Here is a 16,948-nt window from a genome sequence, read left to right on the forward strand (position 1 = left end):
TTTTGGTTTAATTCCTGGGCTGATACTTCAATCAGGATATATCTCTTCTGTCCTGGTAGACAATGCGGGCAGCAGTGTGCGGATCTAATTTGATTAGTCTCAGAAAGCCAGCTATAGTCTACTGAGATTCAGGCTGATTTTTGGCTGCAAGGCCCAAGTTGAGGCCCCTGACCTCCTGCAGGATTGAACACTGCAAAGTTCTATTGCAGATTCCAACTATCCTTAGCAGACTAAGTGAGTCTGGTTTTCTATGGGAGATGCTGATCCCACCAACTTACCAACCATGGTGGTCCAGTGTGCCTTTATTGCAGAGATTTTCTTCACTTTCCCAGTGGACTTCTATTTTCATTGAGGAACCTCAGAGAGGTCCTCTCTGTTGTTCACTTCTATTCTGTCTTCTGGGGCACATAAACCATGGCCTTTATGACCCCTGGTGCCTCTATAGTGGGATTCAGATATTGCATGGCCCGCGCAGTGTGCTCCAGCAGGGTGGCCAATCAATCTCATAGAGTTCAAATTTTATTCTCAGTGAAATGAAGAATCTTTTAATGATTTTAAACAGGAAAATATGATTTGAAAAAGGTTTGGGAAAGTGAAGAAAATTCCCCAAGGTTACTCTGCTTATAGGTCAAGTTGTGATTCAAACACAGGTGTCTTTTCCAAAGACTAAGACTATTGTCTCACTGCTGGTATTACCCAAATCACATTCTAAACTCGAAGTTCAGATTTATAAAAAAGTCTCTTTACTTATAGTCTGCTGTATTTGTGATAGCATATGTTGACTCTGAAAATGATAAAACATGAAGATGGAAAAAATATATAATGCAAATGAAATCTCAGTTAAAAAATTGAAAACCTCACTGTATTGAAAATGTTTAAGCAAGCTTTCAGGACAGAGTAATTCAGATATCAATGTATATTGGTTATATTTACACACTATGAATTATAACCTGAATTATTTTATCAGAATAAATATGATTTTACATCAAAATGTCTGTACAAAATAAAAATTGATATGAATGTATTATGTAAAAAATTCTTTTTCTTTTTTTTGCAATTGTTTTCTTTTTTATTAATTTTATTGGTATGTTTTATCTATACAATATAATGACATTCATCATTGGAAATTTGCCCCTTTACATAATCTCTCTTGGTAAAAAAAAAATAATAATAATAATATAATAATAATAATAATCTCTCTTGGTAAATTCTTTATGAATTTTCATGCCTTCTTTTCTCCTTGTCATCAGGCATGTGATTACATATGTTGAAATCCATGAAAAAAGTTCATGTTACATTTTCCTCCTGATTGGAAGAAAACTCATGAGAGAAACTATTCCCTATTCCTGCACAATTTACAGTCTCAAGAAGATTAGATAGTTTAGAGCCTTATTCTGTTTTGAAATTCTTCCATTATTTATTTATTCTGAGGCCATATAATTTCATTCTTCTTTTTCTCTTTCTTCTGAGGGTGTTTGGACCAGACAGTTTTATGGAGGACACTATCTCACAACAAAATTGCATATTTATTTATGCAGTCAAATAATTTCTTGTATCAATGACCCTTAATTTCCTGAGCTTCTTTATATTTCTAAAGAGCAATGAAAATAAAACTTCCTAAGTGGATCCAATAGTACATCAGGGCTGTATAGCCTATTAATTTGTTTTATGTTGTCTTTTTAAGTAAGCCACAAATTAGCTTGATAACTGCCAAACTTATTCTTTCCTGCTAATATTTGGCCAATATTTTATATCAGTGGTTATAGTTTATCATAAGGATCATGCCAATCTAAGGGAAGAATAAGATATGTTGTTTTCATATAATTTCTTCATTTAGTATATCAAGGGCAATCATTCATGCCATTAGAAAAACTTGTATAGGATTATTATTTTTAATAGTTTCAGCATACTTTACTATATGGAAGTACTGAATTTCATTTAAATAAATACCTTAAGTAGCTGGGTTTTAAAATTTTTTCATTAATGTAAAAACTACTGTGAATAGCATGATAATAAGCAATCTCATCTAACAAATATTCCATGTTGTATTTTCCATCACAAAGTTAAAGTAAGAAATCTTTTCCAAAGACAGTCCTCTCCCTATATTATGAAAAAAAGAACAAAATTCTGATGAGAGAGAGGATGGACTCTGGAGCTTTCTTGTTCATCCAGACTCATTTTATAACACATTAACAGTGCTCTTTCTAGGCCAGTGACAATCCTCTCCTATCAGATTGTCTTCAGATCATAGTTGTCATCCTTCCTCCCACATCAAGACCTTTGGATAGGCTAGTTCAGTGCTAAAACGTGTATTCTGCCTCTTCTGCTTAGCTCCTGTCCATCATTTAGCTTTTGTCTTAAAGTAAACTTCTTGACAGAAGCCATTCTTCATCTCTTTAACATGTTAAATACCTCTGTTAAAGACACCTTGAATCTCCTTTATGCTTAGTCCTTGCCATACTTACTACATTTTCCCATTATTTTTAACATGTCTCCACCACTAAACCACAATTTTGTGAGAGCAGACACTTGTCATCATTGTATACCTAGCATATCAACACAAGTGTGTGCATATGTATGTGTGCACTTACACATGTGTATGGTTATTAGTCAAATGCATATTATATGTCATGTATGATGCTAATGGGTGTGTTCATGTGCATTTTCTTAAGTATGTTCCTAAGATATATTTATAGAAGTAAAAACAATTTATGAATCACAAATATGTTTCTGTTTTTAGTATAGCTATGTTAATGTAGTGATTGTTTTCCTCCTTCCTTTATATATTTCCTTTCATCTCTTCTCTTTCCCTCTCCTTCCTTGTTTTTATTTATATTCCCTAACTTCACACTTCTTTGCTTCTAATTGTTACTTCTCTTTGAATGTGGCTTAGTTAATTTTCTCTTTGTTGACATAAAACCCAAAGTTAAAGGAAGAAAGGTTTATTGTAGCTCACAGTTTGTAGAGATTTCAGTTCATAGTTAGCTGTTTCCAAGGCATGGGATGGCATGAGGACATGGCAGAGGGGCATCACAGAAAAGAAACAATCCATGGCAGGCAGAAGGCAGGAAGGCAGAAAGGCATTAATGTAGCAAAGAAGCAGCTAGCAACAAGCAGTGACCCTCTTTCTGTCCCTTATATCTTTTTTTTTTTTTTTTTTTTGGTACCAGGGACCGAACTCCTCAGGTCCTTCTGCTTGCAAGGCAGGCGCCAGAGCTATTGAGCTAAATCCGCCGCCCTGTCCCTTATATCTTGATCCCAGCACCACAAACCCTAGATCTAACCCACTCTCCATAAAGTCCCACATATGATCCCATGTTGCTTTGGGGGTCATCTAGATACAAGTCATAACAGTGGCTAAGGCTAATTCTATTAGAATCCAAATCAGTTTTGTTTTGTTTTTAAGAAAAAGGAGACAAGGATGTAGAGGTGACTGAGCAGAATCAGGCAATTCCATGTTACAGATGGCATTCTATGTTAATTATTCCTGTGCCTTTTGCTTGGGAATATGCCTTTACTTAGTCTTCTCAGAACTTTTTCAGAAAAAATAGAGTATTTGTGAATATTAAACCAAAATCCAATGTCACTTCTTTTCATGTGATGATTTCACATTCATTTACTTATCTTTCAGGTGCCTATGATCATCAGCATCTTCAGAGCAAATTTCTTCTCTGTCTTCTTGAAGACCCTGAGAAGTAGGTTACTGTAGAGTTCCTACTTCATCTCTGTCCCGCAATAGAAGTCTTACTGTCCCAAGTGCAGGAACACTGGTGAGGTTCTTATACTTCAAGAAAATTCTTAAATTTGCACTACATCTTTAAAGCCATGCATCCTATTTTGCACTCTCCTTCAAATTTATCTAGATTTTAGATGTCAATAGTTGTAACTTAGTAGCTACAGTTGTTTCCTAGTTTGTTGAGGAAGGAGTTTATAATTACTTTTGTTCTTTGTTAATATTTGGCTGTAAAGAGAAATAAAAATGTCTGTATTTTTCATCTTTAACTGGAAATTTTCATCAAAGGAATTATGAATAAATATCTGAAACTAGTCTTGAAATCATTCAATGCCTAGTCAGAGAAAATTGTTCTTAAATAAAAAATTTCTATTACATGCATTATATGGTAGAATATTTGGTAGTTGACATTTTAATGCCTTCATCAGCTTTTATTATAAAATAGCACTGCAAACAAAAATACACATGTAGACAGTATTTATAATTTTATATGGTATAAAAGCAGATGAGGTTATATTTTATTTACTAAATAAATAATGTCATACCATTAATCACTCAGATTATTAACAAAATTTTAAAGTTTGGAAAAAGGTTTGCCACTTTGGGCCTGGGTAAGCAGGCTGTGCCCTTCGGGGTCAAACTCCTTGAAAAAAATCGGAAGGATGGCTGGAATGGCCTTAGTCATGAGGCATTTAGATTTGTTTCAAGGAGATACCATGCATTAGAAGCAATCAAGTGTGCAGTTGTTGGTATTGATTTGGGTACTACCAACTCCTGTGTGGCAGTAATGGAGGGTAAACAAGCAAAGGTGCTGAAGAATGCCAAAGGTGCCAGAACCACCCCTTTTGTTGTTGCCTTTACAGCAGATGGGGAGCAACTTGTTGGCATGCCAGCAAAGCGACAGGCTGTCACCAACCCAAACAATACTTTCTATGCCACCAAGTGTCTCATTGGCTGGCGCTATGATGACTCCGAAGTACAGAAAGACATTAAAAATGTACTCTTTAAAATTGTCCGTGCTTCCAATGGTGATGCCTGGATTGAGGCTCACGGAAAACTCTATTCTCCAAGTCAGATTGGAGCATTTTTGTTGATGAAAATTAAAGACACTGCAAAAAATTTCTTGGGGCACACTGCAAAAAATGCTGTCATCACGGTCCCTGCTTATTTCAATGACTCACAGAGACAGCCCACTGAGGATGCTGGCCAGATATCTGGACTGAATGTGCTTTGGGTGATTAATGAACCAACAGCCGCTGCTCTGGCGTATGGTCTAGATAAATCTGAAGACAAAATCATTGCTGTATATGATTTAGGTGCTGGAACTTTTGATATTTCTGTCCTAGAAATTCAGAAAGGAGTATTTGAAGTGAAATCTACCAATGGGGACACTTTCTTAGGTGGTGAAGACTTTGACCAGGCCTTGTCATGACACATTGTGAAGGAGTTCAAGAGAGATAGGAGTTGATTTGACCAAAGACAACATGGTACTTCAAAGGATGTGGGAAGCTGCTGAGAAGGCTAAGTGTGAACTCTCTTCATCTGTGCAGACTGACATTAACTTGCCATATCTTACAATGTATGCTTCTGGACCCAAACATTTGAATATGAAGCTGACCCGAGCTAAGTTTGAGGGAATTGTCACTGATCTAATCAAGAGGACTATTGGTCCATTCCAGAAAGCTATGCAGGATGCCGAAGTCAGCAAGAGTGACATAAGAGAAGTGATTCTTGTTGGTGGAATGACTAGGATGCCTAAGGTTCAGCAGACTGTACAGGATCTTTTTGGCCAATCTCCAAGTAAAGTTGCCAATCCTGATGAGGCTGTGGCCATTGGACCTGTGATTCAAGGAGGTGTGTTGGCTGGTGATGTCACAGATGTGCTGCTTCTGGATGTCACTCCTCTGTCTCTGGGTATTGAGACTCTGGGAGGTGTCTTTACCAAACTTATTAACAGGAATACCACTATTCCAACCAAGGAAAGCCAGGTGTTTTCTACTGCTGTTGATGGACAGACTCAAGTAGAAATTAAAGTGTGTCAGAGTGAGAGAGAGATGGCTAGAGACAACAAGCTTCTTGGGGAGTTTACTTTGGTTGGCATTCTCCCAGCCCCTTGTGGAGTCCCTCAGATGGAAGTTACATTTGACATTGATGCCAATGGGATTGTACATGTTTCTGCCAAAGACAAGGGTGCAGGATCTGAGCAGCAGATTGTAATCCAGTCTTCTGGTGGTTTAAGCAAAGATGATATAGAAAGTATGGTTAAAATGCAGAGAAATATGTTGAGGAAGACCAGCAAAAGAAGGAATGAGTTGAAGTAGTTAATATGGCTGAAGGAATAATTCATGACACAGAAACAAGGATGGAAGAGTTCAAGGACCAACTGCCTGCTGATGAGTGCAACAAGCTAAAGGAAGAGATTTCCAAAATGAGGGAGCACTTGGCTCAAAAAGACAGTGAAACAGGAGAAAATATCAGGCAGGCAGTATCTTCCTTCCAGCAGGCATCACTGAAGATCTTCAAAATGGCATACAAAAAGATGGCATCTGAAAGAGAAGGCTCTGGAAGTTCTGGCACTGGAGAACCAAAGGAAGATCAAAAAGAGAAGAAACAGTAATAGTAGCAGTATATTTTGGAGTCAAAAGGACAACATACTATGAAGCTTGGGAGTAGAGGGACTTCCTGAGCAGAAATGGGCAAACTTCAGTCTTTTTACTATGCTTTTGCAGTATTCTATATAAAATTTCCTTAATATGTTAATTTAGTGACCATTAGCTAAAGATCTTTTAATGGATGATAATTCTAACAGTACAGTGTTCACATTGTTCTGTCCCTACCCTGTCATTTTTCAGTTGCGTGTAAAGGGGGAATAGAATGATTAATTACTGATCATTATAAAGACTTAGCATTGGTTTGTTCAAAAAAAAAATTAAAGTTTGATAGTGCTGTCTTCATAAAGATATAGAACTTAAGAAATTCTCATGTTTTTGGATACCTCAATGGTGCTAGTTTAGACACTGAAAAATATCTACATATGTGAAGAAACAAAGGATTTTCATTCTAACATTATACGCCAGTAACCCCAGCACATGGGAGGCTGAGACAGGAGGATTGACAAATTCAACACCAGCTTAGGCTACCGAGCAAGATCTTTTCTCCAAAAAAAAAAAAAAAGTTGGTAATTACTAATAACAACACATTTGAAATCAGACAAAAGTCCCTTAATAGGAAAATAGATAATTTATGATAAATATTTTAAATATTGGTATATTATATATCAGTTAAAATGAATGAGCTAAAACTTCATGCATTAACACAGATTGATCTTAAAATATAAATAAATAAGAGATTACCATTTGTATAATCTAAAAATATAAACAATGCTTATCATTTCAAATATTCTAACAAGGATGAATAGGATATTCAGACAATATTTAAACAGGATGAATACTCAAACAAGGATGACTGATCAATAAGTTAGAAGCCAGATTATAGTCCAAGCATAAAGAATTTTATACACAGCAATGTGAAGGGCAACAAGAAGCTGGTACAATTTAGTGACTTTGTAGGATCCTGTCTCAAAATGAAAAACAAAACTAAGAAAGGCTGGAATGTAGCTCAGTGTGAAGCCCTTGGGTTCAATACTTAGTACTACAAAAATATAATAATAATAATAATAATAATAATAATAATAATGAAATAAAATAAATAAAATGTCAGAGAGACTCCAAGCAGGGAATCCATGAGTTAGATTGTTAGCTGTAACAATAGAGCTGGTACTTTTCAAATGCTTCTTCCAAAGTGCTGGAAGTCTCAGGAACCTGAGAGAAGGCTGGAAACAATGTTCCTCAAAAACTATTACTTGCTACCGCAACTGCTTATAACACTAAAGCAGGTGAGCTCCCCAGATATCTGCTGTGACAATCTTGTTTGTGATCTGCTCACTGTCTGCTTAAAAGCAATGTCAGAGCCTCATGTCCTTTCAGTCTTCTGCCTTCCAGTATCACTGGAGCACCTCTTCTTGGCAATCTCTTAACAGAACCATGGGGGAAAAGGGATTCTGTGGTGTCATTCAAAGAAATTCGCAGTGCTGTCCTATTGACAATAACCCAGCCAAACACTGTAGCTAGACAAGGACATTCATAATAAATGTTTTTATAGATAAGTTTGGGGATGATAAATATCACAGATATTATAGTGAGTCCATCTGTGTAGGCAGGTGTTCACAGTAAAAGTACTGCAAATGTTAGAGGAGAAGTAAAATTGTGAGATGACTCAGTCCCCAATACATAGAGTTGTTAACTGAAAAAGCTTTTATTGCTAACCATAAATCAACAGTCACTTATCATCTCATTGGATTGTTCTATGTCTTGAGTTCACCAAGTTAAAATTTTCAAAATATGTTCTTTTGTGAAAAGATATAATTATCTATGCAGTTGCATCCTACCCATAGCCCATGGGCCACTTGCCTCCTCTTGCTTTATAATGTTAAAATAAAAGTATAAAAAATGAGCTGAGTGCACAGTGGAACATGTAATCTCAGCATTTGAGAGGCTAAGAGCAGAACTGTAAGTTCAAGTTCCTCCTGGCAACTTAGTAATTTAGAGACACACTGTCTCAAAATAAAAAAAGAAAAAAAGGGGTGGGGATATAGCTCACTGTGAAGTCCCTGGTTTCAATCCTCACTACCCTACAAAAAATAAACACATAAAATTTTAAAAGTTTTGTTACTTATGTACATTTAGTATATTAGATACTTCACACCGAGTCTTTGTCACTCAGTGTTGTGCAGGCAAGCTGGATGTGTCTAAGCAGCAGCCTGCAACCTGATCTACAGTCTGCAGGCCTTACCAACAGTCACTGTATTGACAGTCAGGGATATTCAGTGATTAATTCTGTATAAGATGAGTAGAAAAGGAAGCACACAGCTAACTCAACCAGGTAATGTGCACAGTTTGAGTGTCATTTTAGGAAGTTGTAGGTAGATAAGTAAGACCTTAAAGGTGTATGTGAACAGAAAAGTATAACAATTTCCTAATGCAATCAATTAAAGGATCATACTGAGTCACATTTTCAAGTATGCTGTGTATCTACATTTCCTTATCTCATCTTATAGAAACACACACACACATAAGAAAATAAAAAGAAAAAATTTTAAGTAGAAATGTGGTGCTTTGTGTGCAGGTGAAAATATAGTGGTTATTCTTTTTCAATTACAGTGGGTTTCATTTTACTTTTTTTTTTTATCTGAAGTTAATTTTACCCAATTCTTTTTTTCCTTATATCTGGTCTCTATAATTTTTTTTTATTTTTATGTTTTTTTGGTACTGGGGATCGAACTTGGGACCTTGCACTTGAAAGGCAGATGGCAGAATAACTGAGCTAAATCCCGGGCCCTGGTCTCCATAATTATTATCACATCTTGCCTATGTCTTGGCTTCTCACATGGATCACTTTTTTTGAAAAGGGTAATGTACAATTGTTTATAACTTTAAAAACCCTTATTAAATTATTTATATTATTTTCTAAAAATTGACATTTTTGGTGAGTTTAGAAACATATAGGTAAAATGTTTATGATATAAATATGTACTTTCATCTGTGTTTCTGGTTTGTACTCCAAAATTTCCTCATCAATCTCTAAGAATACAAAAGAGTAAGCTGCAACATGGTGTTCAGAAATAACCATGTAGTAATGCTGTAACTGTTGCTTTGTATTCGTGGAATAGTCTAGCAGACTGTGACAGCAAAAAAAGAAAATAAGTAAAAAATAGAAAAGAAAAGAAAGTGACATAAGTACTAAAACAGATTGAAACCTGGTAATCTTTAACAGAAGGCAAGAAGAGCAAACTATTTCAGTTTTGTATGAAATAGTTTTAGCTCCAGATGCCAAGAGAGCAAGTGAATAAAGAGGGAGAGTGAGAGAGATTCCTACTGTTGTCCAACAGTAAAAACATGCCAATTCTCCCTAGACTGAACAAAACAGTCATAGAAACTATAATCCTGGACAGTTGCCATATTTTTTTTCCCAGAGTATGTGGTTGTAGTTTGCAGCTAATGAGAAACAGACTGAAAAATATCTGACTGCAGATTTTTCCTCAGCGTTGACAAGCAACATCTGGAGAGATTAACAGAAGTAAACTAGTTTATCTAATTAAAGCCTTTGATAACTTGCACAGCTCATTTAGTAATAACTAAACTGGAATTTACAGTTTATAAAGTGTTTTAACATTAAAATACTTCTAAAAAAAGTGCTTGAACATGGCCACTCAGTTGTACTGAAAACAAAATTTAGCATATATATATTTATTTATTTAAAAGGATGTTTTCTCAACTCCACTGAAAACAAAAAAACAACAAAATCACAGAAACATAAAAATTTCCAATAAAACTGATTTTTAGTAACAACAGAGAAAGACAATCTAGGCCCCATCAACCTAAATAGATTGTCATGAGAACAAATATATTTTAAGACTGTAATCTTAAATTCAAGAAACTTGAAATTAGATTTGTTCAACCTCACAAAATTTTCCAGCTGCCTCAGTTTCCCTATATATTTCTGGTATGCTCTACCAATCAGACAAAAAGAGATAGGTGGTAAAATAATCATTTAACTTGAGTCATTTCATACGTAAGACAATTAATTATAAATTTTATGTTTCCTTTTGACATCCAAACTTTCCATGGGTTATTAAAATGCCAATAAATCAAGGAAATCTGGGGAATCTACAAAGTTAGATGGCTTCGTGATTCATTTCTGAGTTCCCAGCTCTACATGCTATCACCCAAGCTTAAAGAGCATTGACATTTGAGGCAAATGGCCAGGACATTGATAATTTTTCTGAATATTTCAATACAAATCAGACAGAATAGTCAATTTCTCAGGGAGAGTTGTAATATAGTAAAGGCAAATTAAAGGCTAAGGCAGGCAAATCCCAAGCTCAAGGCCAGCCTGTGTAACTTAGCAAGACGCAATATCAAAATTAAAAACTAAAAAGTGCTGGTGATGTGGAGAAGTAGCTTGGGGGTAGAATACTTGCCTAGCAAGAGCAAGACCTTGTGTTAAACTAAGTAAATTTCTAAGTTAGTTGTTATACTTAACTCTTGCTTTTAAATTGTATCTCAGGACCTACAATATCCTTTACAGTATATAAACATGATGAGTAATTTTTATTCATCTACTCTGATAGTGAATATTTCTGTGTGCCTTTTATGTGTGGAAAACATACATCTCTAGGCATAGAGGTAAAGCAGGGAACATAAACCACACTGTTCTTATGGAGTTTCCATTTTAATGAGAGAGGCAACAATGCCAACAAGAAAGAATGAATCCTCATAATTTCTTTGCATAAGGTAGCTTACACTGAGAAAATAAAAGAACAGAAAAAACCTGGAAGCACAGAGTTAAGGTTTTCAGTTAAGGCTTCTCTGAGCAATTGAGTTGATGTTTGAACTGAATTCTGACCAGAGGTTAGAGGCCAGTAATACAGGGATATGACCAAAATTATTTGATACAGAGGGAGTGGTAAGTACAAAGACTCAGTTAGAAATGAGATTTACTGTGCTAGAGAAAGAAGGCCAATGTGTTTAGAGAAAATTTGGGAAGTGTAGTATGAGGTAGGATTAAAGAGATCAGCAAATAATGCAGTACCTTAAGATTATATTGCAAGAATATGTAGAAGCCATTAAAAGATTTTAAGCTGAGGAACAACTGAATTTTACACTAGAGATTGTATACACAGAGGCTCAGACAGACAAGAATAGAATGAGGGAGACCTGCTGGGAACTATTGCAGTAATTTGAAAGAAGGAGAACATTAGTTTATCAGATGTAGGGATGAAGTTGAAGAAAAGGGCATAGTTTTGTGATAGATCTATATATAGTTTTGTGATAAGTAATACCCTAAGCCTTATTGGTATACAGCAGTGGTGGAAAACCTATGGCACACGTGCCACAGCAGGCTGTTTGCATTATTGAAAGCTCTGAAAGGTTCAGCTCACTGGTATGTAGGATGTGGCCATGTGAGGTGAAAAAGGAAATAAATGACATTCAGGTCAGGTTTCTAGACTGAAAAACTGAGTTAATTATTCCAATGGAAAAGAACTAAGGACTAAGATAAGGTGAGAACTGCCAATTATGTTTTGGATTTTTATTATATGTTCATTGTGGTGAATATCAATTGAGTAAAAAAAAGTCTGAAATTCTGAGGAAATATTAAGGTCTGCAGTGGTGGCAACCTCATAATAGTTGATTTTTAAGACATAATCAAAGTGAGATTATGTAGAATGGAAACGCAGAAGACAAAGACTAAGACTGAAGCTTAAACACATAGACATTTAGAGGTAGGCAAGCATGTATGAAAGCAAAGGAATCTGAAAAGCAGCAGTCAGTGAGGCAAAACACAAAACCAACCAACCAAATAAACACCTCCACCAGGACATTTAAATATTAACCAATTCTATGTCTCCATCTTCAAAATAAATTCAGACCACTGCTCAGAGCATCCTTTGCTCCCACCCTTGTCCAAGCCTCCCCACTCTTTGTGTGAATTGCTAGAACAGCATTCCCGCTTCCAAATTTCTGCTCAAGTAACCACTTGACCCTGTAAGTTCAGAAGACAAATAGTGTTAATCCTTTGCTCAAAATCCTACTATGGGTCCCCATATAAAGTCAATCCTTTTCCATGCTCCCAAGGTCTACAGCAGTTTTCATCTTTTTCTCTCATTTATTTGTACATTTACTTACTTACTTATTTATTTTTATTGGTACATGTTTGCAATGCATAATGATTACATTTCTTGCCAGGAGTTGGCACATGTACATAACACATTCTAATTTTTTTATTCTTATCTGCCCCTCCCCCCATCTCTTGGCCCCTTTCCCTTTTGTAAAAATTCTCCCTGTTTCTTATTATCTATCTTTTATTTTTCTCTTTACTTTATTTCTACTTTGGGTTTCTCACACAAGAAAAACAATGCAACATTTAGGCCTGTGTGTCTGATTTATATCACTTAAACTTCTGGACTCAAGGTGAATCTATTTTTTCCACAAATGAATCAAATTTATCTTTTTTTATATCAGAGTAGTACTGCATTGTGTGTAAGTACTAACTCTACTTTCTGTGATTTTGCTCTTCATTTATACTTTGATTTTCTCATATGTGGGAGACTGTCCTGTTGATCATGCCCAAAGCAGGCTGTAACCAATGTAGGCTATAAAGAGGTAACTCCACAATTGGCTTGCTTAAAGTGTGAGTCTAGCATAAGCCTATGTGACTCATAGGAGCATTGTGGATGGCACATGGGTTAGTACCACACCACCACCACCAGCAGCAGCCACAGAAGATGCCAGAGAAATGGCCCATGAAGCTGTGGAGGTTAATATGAGATGACATGGATGCCAAGGTCAGAGTGATTCTTACTGAAATTCTGTTCCCAGAAGTGAAACTTTCTGTACTAAAACTAAAAAGACAAGGTCAATCATTAACAACATCCTATATCTGGTCTGTTCTATTCCTAACACAAGAATGCTTTGTCTCTTCTTTTACAAGCCTTGCCTGCACCAGCAACATATCCCATATCTCTAACAAACATAGGTAGTCCTCTCATACCAACCTAACAATGATTGTGTCACCATTAAGTATTGATGGCTCTGGGTGTTCAGAGTCTTTGCTTTCTCAAGATTTCACTATCCCAGTTCCCCAGCTTTCTAATTCTGTCTCTATGTCTTTCTTCTTGCCTTGCATGAAAGCACAGAGCAGGAGACCAGGAACCTCTGCAGAGGTCCAAGGTACTCATATGAGAGAAACTATATGGTATTTAAGCTTGTGTGTCTGATTTAGTTCACTTAACATTATGTTTTCAGGGTGCATCTATTTTCCTTCAAATGGTTCAAATTCATCCTTCTTTATAGCAGAGTTGTATTCTATTGTTTATAAATGCCACAATTTTCATTCATTGGCCTTTTGATGAACATATGGCCTGCTTCTAAGATTTGGCTATTACTAATTAGGCTGCTATAAACATAGGTATGCATTTATTGATGTAACATGATATCTTTAATTCTTTCAAGAAGATACCTGGAAGGTAAATAATTGGGTCAAATGGAATTTCTATTTTTAGTTTTTTGAGGAATCTCCTTACTGATTTCTACAATGATTGTACTAGTTTATATTTCTATCCACAATGTAGGAGGGCTCCTTTTTCCCTACAGCCTGACCAATTGTTTTTATTATTATGCAGTCTAACTTTCTAATTTCTCTCTTGATGTGTTCATTATTGGTGTACAGAAATGCTTCTAATTTTTGTCTTCTGATTTTGCATGCTGCTACAATTTTGAATTTGGTTATTAATTCTAGAAGTCTATTGGTGGAATTTTGGGGTTTTCAATATAAATGATCATGTCATCTGCAAATAATGATAATTTGATTTCTTCTTTCCTATACATATCCCTTCTATTTCTTTCTCGTCTGATTGCTCCAGTTAATGTTTTGAGTACTATATTGAACAAGATTGGTGATAGTAGACACCTTTGTCTTCTTCCTGTTTTTAATATGTTCCCTATTTATATGATGTCAGAAATTTGTTTCTCAAATGGCTTTTATCAGATTGATATAAAGTTACTCCTTACATATTGCTTCAGAGTTTTTTTTTTATCATGAATGAGTGTTGGATTTTATCAAAAGCTTTTTCTACATCTATTTATATGATCATTTGATTTTTGTCTTTGCTTCTGTTTATCTGGTGAATTGCATTTATTGATTGTATATGGTGAGCCATCTTTTCATCCCTGGGATAGAACCTACTTGATAATGACATATGTTCCTTTTGAAGATTTGTTGAATTCTACGTGCTAATATCTTAATGAGGATTTTTGCATCATTGTTCCTTAAGAAGATTGGCGTGAACTTCTCTTTTTTAGTTGGGTCCTTTCCTGATTTTAGAATCACAGTAATGATGTCTTCCAGGAATGAGTTTGATTTTTATCTCTTCTTTCTCTTACTCTTTTCTGTTGTACCAGTCTGATCACAATTCACCTCAATATCCTGACTCTCTCACACCTGAGTGTGTTCTACTGCCTACATTCTCCTTAGAATGTTATTTCTGCATAAGTTATTATATTCTCCTTAAGAATTTTTGCTCAAATATAAGCCTTGAGGTCTTTCCAGAACAACCTGTTTAAATGGGCAATCTCTCTACCAACTCTCCTTTTTCCTTTCCCTGTTTCAGTTTTCTATAGCATTTAACAATATTTGATGTACTAGTTTATTCATATATGTATTCAATTGTGTGTATATATATATTATTGCTTATGTTTATCATAAGGAGAATTTTGTTTATATTTGGAAAAGTTCTGGCACATAGGTAGTAAATAAATATTCATTAAGCCAGGTATGGTAACATATGCCTGTAGTATTAGCACTTGGGAGGCTGAGGTGGAAAGATGGCAAGTTCGCAGCCAGGATGGGCTATATAGTGTGAGACCCTGTCTCAAAAAACAATGCATAAATCAGTAAACAACATCGTGGAAACCAAGAAATGCAAGTGCTATAGAAAGGAAAAATTAGTCTATTGAATGCACTGAGAAATTTTTTTAATATACTGTCATTTTATTTGGCAAGATAGAAGCCACTCAATAAACTTGATTGAAAACATTTCATAGAAGAATGGGGACAGAAGCCCAAATGGAGCTGGCTGAAGAGAAGCCAGTTTTTAAGAGAATCATCTGCATATACAAAAATTGTTTGGATAGTTTTGTTTTGAACCAGAACAGGGAGTGAAGTGGTAAGTTGAGAAGTATGGGGAAATTATTTCCAGTAGGAAGATTCAGAGAAGAGAGCATTGAATAAGGGAATGGTAGGCCTTGGTTAAGCAAACAGAAATGGGACTAAGAGGACCATTTGAGAAGCACATGTGTTCATCCTCTATTGCTAACAGAAGAATGACATCTGCTCATTTAACCTGTTTCCTATGAAAGTCATTACAGTTGTGTATATGTGTGTTTATTGTACCAAATACTTAAAGGAGGCAAAAAAAAAATATTAAAATTAGGAGCAACCAAGTAAGCTTAGGTGTCAGTCATTTAAAATTTTGTTCACACCACTAATTCTAGGTATATTTTGTTTGGCAAATTATTTATCATTTCTGTCTTAGTTTCCTCATTGTTAAATAGTGGTGATAGTATTGATGATAGTATTTAACTTGGGGAGTTATTATGAAACAATATGTGTGTTGACTCTAACATTGTAGTTGGTGCATAACATTTCTCAATAACTGGTAATTACTGTCAATGTTATCATATTTTCATGATTTCAAATTTTGCTTGAATTTATTCCTCTGTAAAATGAAAGTAATGCCTATGTCATGAATTTTTAATGATGTGAAATTATTATATTATCAACTTTAGTATTAATGAAAAGGTAAAATATCAATATCAAATGCCAAGTAGTTATAACCAAACTAAATTGTGCCATCTACAACAAACAGGAAGGGGTTCCTTCAGTCTCTTCTGGGCTTGAGAGCTGGTGGAGTAACTCAAGGGCAGAGTACCTGCTTACCACACATGAGGTCCTGACTCTATCCTCTGGCACTCTCCCTCCAAAATCTAAACTCGGAGACATAATGATTTCATTTTAGAGTAAAGAGTTCAGTAGCATATACAATACAAATAATACCTACTAAGTGTAGAATAATTATTGGATGGAAACATTTGAAAGAAATTTCATTAAATTTAACATTTCAGTGTTTTTCTAAGTCATACTGCATCTTTCTATGCTTCATAATTATAAAATCATTTAATCTTCAATTTTTCACTGCCTGGATTTTATTCTTATCCTTAGAAAAAGACTTGTTTTTAATATGATGGTAAAGAGAAAAGGTACTATCAACTATCAGTTGCTAATTAAAAGAAAAGGTAGAAATGTTTATAATTTAAAGTATATCATTCTTTACACTCTTACCTCTTTTACACTCTTACCTCTGCAATTCTTACAGAAGTTTTTGACCCAATTTTGGTAAAATTTTGAAGTATGTGACATATATTTTGGGATTGTTCTTTTCCTTATTTCTTTTGAAAATAGGAACTTTCTGTGATTCAACTTTCATCTGTTATTCAATTCCGTTTCCTAAAGTTTAGTTTTAACATCTGGAACAGGATTTCTTGGAAAGAAAAAAATCAAATTGCTATTGTTAAGGAATTTAATATTTGGGGGGGAGGG

General features: G+C 35.2%; 1 pseudogene; it reads left to right on the forward strand.

The window, feature by feature from the left end:
* The first annotated feature begins 4,441 nt into the window (after positions 1 to 4,441).
* Positions 4,442 to 6,426, forward strand: LOC101703507 (stress-70 protein, mitochondrial pseudogene; annotated as a pseudogene).
* Positions 6,427 to 16,948: the final 10,522 nt, after the last annotated feature.

Source organism: Heterocephalus glaber, unplaced genomic scaffold (assembly GCF_053883595.1).
Source record: "Heterocephalus glaber isolate CG9 unplaced genomic scaffold, H.glaber_assembly_v1.0 deba00001504, whole genome shotgun sequence".
Lineage (NCBI taxonomy): Eukaryota > Metazoa > Chordata > Mammalia > Rodentia > Bathyergidae > Heterocephalus > Heterocephalus glaber.